We start from the raw sequence: 5,073 nt of genomic DNA, 5'->3' as shown, positions 1-5,073 counted from the left end.
TATTTCTATTTTAATTAATGATATTTCAAATGTTTGGCTTTCATTAGTAATGAAAATGTGAATTAGATTTAAAAATATTTTTCTTTATATAAAAACACACATTTATTTATGAGCAGCTCTGTCTACAGGGGTGTTTGGAGTTGGCACAGAAGGTGTTGGTGCTGATTTGCTCTGGGATGGGGTCATGAAATCATGAAACATTGTTCAGTGATTCAGCCCCCTCTTTCACAAAGCATTCCAAGAGAACATAAAGTTTTGTATCTTTAGTGGTACAGTAATCTCCAATGCAGAAAGGTGTAATTGAAGATAATTCTAGCTCCACTCATCTCTCAAGGAAGGCAACTGGTATGGTGCATAAACAATGAAACTTGGAACACCAATAAAAATAAAATAAAATTAGTATGTTAAAAAAACGACAAGGATGCCTACTCTCACCACTCTTGTTTAACATAGTATTAGAAGTCCTAGCAACAGCAGTCAGACAACAAAGAGAAATAAAAGGTATCCAAATTGGTAATGAAGAAGTCAAACTCTCTCTCTTCGCAGATGACATGATTCTTTATATGGAAAACCCAAAGACTCCACCCCCAAACTACTAGAACTCATAGAACAATTCAGTAACGTGGCAGGATACAAAGTCAATGTACAGAAATCAGGGGCTTTCTTACACACTAACAATGAAAATGCAGAAAGGGAAATTAGAGAATCGGTTCCATTTACTATAGCACCAAGAACCATAAGATACCTGGGAATAAACCTAACCAAAGAGGTAAAGGATTTGTACTTGAGGAACTACAGAACACTCATGAAAGAAATTGAAGAAGACCCAAAAAAGATGGAAGACCATTCCATGCTCTTGGATCGGAAGAATAAACATTGTTAAAATGTCTAACCTGCCTAGACAAATATATACTTTTAATGCCATTCTGATCAAAATTCCACCGATATTTTTCAAATAGCTGGAGCAAATAATCCTAAAACTTGTATGGAATCAGAAGAGACCCCGAATTGCTAAGGAAATGTTGAAAAGCAAAAACAAAACTGGCAGCATCATGTTACCTGATTTCAAGCTTTACTACAAAGCTGTGATCACCAAGACAGCGTGGTACTGGCATAAAAACAGACACATAGACCAAGGGAACAGAGTGGAGAGCCCAGATATGGACCCTCAACTCTGTGGTCAAATAATCTTCGACAAAATAGGAAAAAATATACAGTGGAAAAAAGACAGTCTCTTCAATAAATGGTGCTGGGTAAACTGGACAGCTATATGTAGAAGAATGAAACTCGACCATTCTCTTACACCATACACAAAGGTAAACTCAAAATGGATAAAAAACCTCAATGTGAGACAGGAATCCATTAGAATCGTAGAGGAGAACATAGGCAGTAACCTCTTCGATATCAGCCACACCAACTTCTTTTAAGATTTGTCTCCAAAGGCCAAGGAAACAAAAGCAAAAATGAACTTTTGGGACTTCATCAAGATCAAAATCTTCTGCACAGCAAAGGAAACAGTCAACAAAACAAAAAGGCAACCCACGGAATGGGAGAAGATATTTGCAAATGACAGTACAGACAAAAGGTTGATATCCAGGATCTATAAAGAACTCCTCAAACTCAACTCACACAAAACAGATAATCATATCAAAAAATGGGCAGAAGATATGAACAGACACTTCTCCAATGAGGACATAGAAATGGCTATCAGACACATGAAAAAATGCTCATCATTACTAGCCATCAAGGAGATTCAAATTAAAACCTCATTGAGATATCACCTTACTCCAGTTAGAACGGCCAAAATTAGCAAGACAGGAAACAACGTGTGTTGGAGAGGTTGTGGAGAAAGGGGAACCCTCTTACACTGTTGGTGGGAATGCAAGTTGATGCAGCCACTCTGGAGAACAGTATGGAGATTCCTCAAGAAATTAAAAATAGAGCTTCCCTATGACCCTGCAATTGCACTGCTGGGTATTTACCCCAAAGATACAGATGTAGTGAAAAGAAGAGCCATCTGTACCCCAATGTTTAGAGCAGCAATGGCCATGGTCGCCAAACTACAGAAAGAACCAAGATGCCCTTCAATGGACGAATGGATAAGGAAGATGTGGTCCATATACACTATGGAGTATTAGGCCTCCATCAGAAAGGATGAATACCCAACTTTTGTATCCACATGGACGGGACTGGAAGAGATTATGCTGAGTGAAATAAGTCAAGCAGAGAGAGTCAAGTATCATATGGTCTCACTTATTTGTGGAGCATAACAAAGAACATGGAGGACATGGGGAGATGGGGAGGAGAAGGGAGTTGTGGGAAATTGGAAGGGGAGATGAACCATGAGAGACTATGGACTCTGAAAAACAACATGAGGGTTTTAAAGTGGCGGGGGGTGGGAGGTTGGGGAACCAGGTGGAGGGTAATAGAGAGGGCACGTATTGCATGGAGCACTGGTGTGGTGTAAAAACAATGAGTACTGTTACAGTGAAAACAAATAAATAAATTAAAAAAAACAAAATGAATTAAGAAGACTTACTGACAAAAACAATCTTTTTAAAGCCATTGATTAGAGACACATTGTGTTAATGATGCATATGGATATAGATATTCTGAGAAACACAGAGCTATTGATTGCTCAGTAAAAATGACATCCAGGGGCATCCTGAAGCACATTGCTAACACCTTCTTCCAGTCCAGCATTTTACTGAAGAAATTATCAGGCTCTACAAGAAATTCACCCACTTAGGAACATGAACAGCTGTAAAGTTGGCTTCTTGGATTCAAATCCAAGTTCTGTCACTTATTAACTGCATACCCTTAAGCAAGCTAATTACTCTGCTTTTACTCAGCCATCAAGTATGTCTAAATGTAGCCAGATGTGAGAATTAAATGAGAAAACATGTATCAAGTACTAGCAAAATGTCTAGGACATAGCACATACTAAATAATTTGATTATTATTTTGATAGGATATCTGTGTATAGATTCTCTCTACATCGATATTACATTGCATACATTCATGCAGTCAGTTTACTTTATCTTCATCTGGAGACCAATAATATATTTATTGTTTAGGTCCTCAATGAAATTCTATGAATGAATGATTAAATGCATGAGATTTTTAATCTTATCACTTGGTAACTATAATCAAGGTTGATAATGTCTAGTGAATATGGCTGTGGGGAAAACTACACTTTAAAACACTATTGATGACAATGAAAGATGTTTCAGGATTTTGGGAGAACAAGTTACAGAACCCATCAAAGTTCAACATATACGTATTTTGGATTTGTTGTTTCTATTTCTAGGAATTTTCTAGGGCAGAAATATTCAAACCAGTCAATACAAATTTCTATGAAGTGATGTGCTTTGCATCATGTGTGTAAGAAAGAATGATAGAAATAGCATAAATGTCAAGCAAAAATATACCGGTTTAATATATCATGGTACAACCATAAAGGAGAATAATCTGTACAAATTAAAATGTAGGACAATCTGTAACTGCTGACAAATAATGTCCATACAAACTATTGAAGTTCAATGAATGTTATTCTATTTTATGTATTTGCATATAGTAAAACACATAAGTGCTTGTACACATTCAATATAACTAAACTTCCAATGGGACATCTGAAGAGCGTGCCCTAAACTGTCAGTAGAGGGTCAATAGGGAGTGGTCCTTTCCCCTTAAATTTTCTACCACTCTATCTGCCCACACAAAATATTTCCCAAGGGGAAATGCTCTCCCTCTTATAATTTATAAAAATTAAACTGAGCATTTAGGAGAAGCATATGTATACATCTAATAAAATCTCAAGGCATTTACTAGAAGCATATGTAAAAACATGAGGCCAAGGCAAAGGATCTGTATTAAAATAGTTTGTGTTCATTATCCTTCTCCTCATTCTAGGAAAATATATGAAGATTCTGATCTAAGCCCTTTATTTTATTTATTTATTATAAATTTTAAATTTTTTAAATAAACATATATGGAATTATTAGCCCCAGGGGTACAGGTCTGTGAATCGCCAGGTTTACATACTTCACAACACTCACCACAGCACATACCCTCCCCAATGTCCATAACACCACCATCTTCTCTCTACTCCCCTCCCCCGTCAACCCTCAGTTTGTTTTGTGAGATTAACAGTCTCTTATGTTTTGTCTCCCTCCCAATCCCATCTTATTTCATTTAATCTTTTCCTACCTCTCAAACCCCTAATGTTGCATCCCACTTCCTCATATCAGGGAGATCATTTGATAGTTGTCTTTCTCCGATTAACTTATTTCACTAAGCATAATACCCTCTAGTTCCATCCACGTCATCGCAAATGGCAAGATTTCATTTCTTTTGATGGCTGCCTATTATTCCATTGTATATATATACTACCTCTTCTTTATCCATTCATCTGTTGATGGACATCTAGGTTCTTTCCACAGTTTGGCTATTGTGGACATTACTGCTATAAACATTCAGGTGCACGTGCCTCTTTGGATCATGACATTTATATCTTTAGGGTAAATACCCAGTAGTGTAATTGCTGGGTCATAGGGTAGCTCTATTTTCAACTTTTTGAGGAACTTCCATGCTGTTTTCCAGAGTGGTTGCACCAGCTTGCATTCCCACCAACAGTGGGAACACTGGGAACGTTTTCACAATATTTGTTCCTCCAATCCATGAGCAGGAACATTTTTCCATTTCTTTGTGTCTTCTTCAATTTCTTTCATGAGTACTTTGTAGTTTTCTGAGTATATATTCTTTGCCTCTTTGGTTAGGTTTATTCCTAGGCATCTTATGGTTTTGAGTGCAATTGTAAATGGGATCAACATCTTAATTTCTCTTTCTTCTGTCTTGTTGTTGGTGTAAAGAAATGCAGCTGATTTCTGTGCATTGATTTTATATCCTGACACGTAACTGAATTCCCGTACAAGTTCTAGCAGATTTGGAGTAGAGTCTTTTGGGCTTTCCACATATAGTATCATATCATCTGCAAAGAATGATAGTTTGACTTCTTTGCTGATTTGGATGCCTTTAATTTCTCTTTGTTTTCTGATTGCTGAGGCTAGGACT

The sequence above is a fragment of the Meles meles genome, chromosome 8 (genome assembly GCF_922984935.1).
Source record: "Meles meles chromosome 8, mMelMel3.1 paternal haplotype, whole genome shotgun sequence".
NCBI lineage: Eukaryota > Metazoa > Chordata > Mammalia > Carnivora > Mustelidae > Meles > Meles meles.
The sequence above is the reverse complement of the archived record's forward strand: the minus strand, read 5'-3'. Positions refer to the sequence as shown.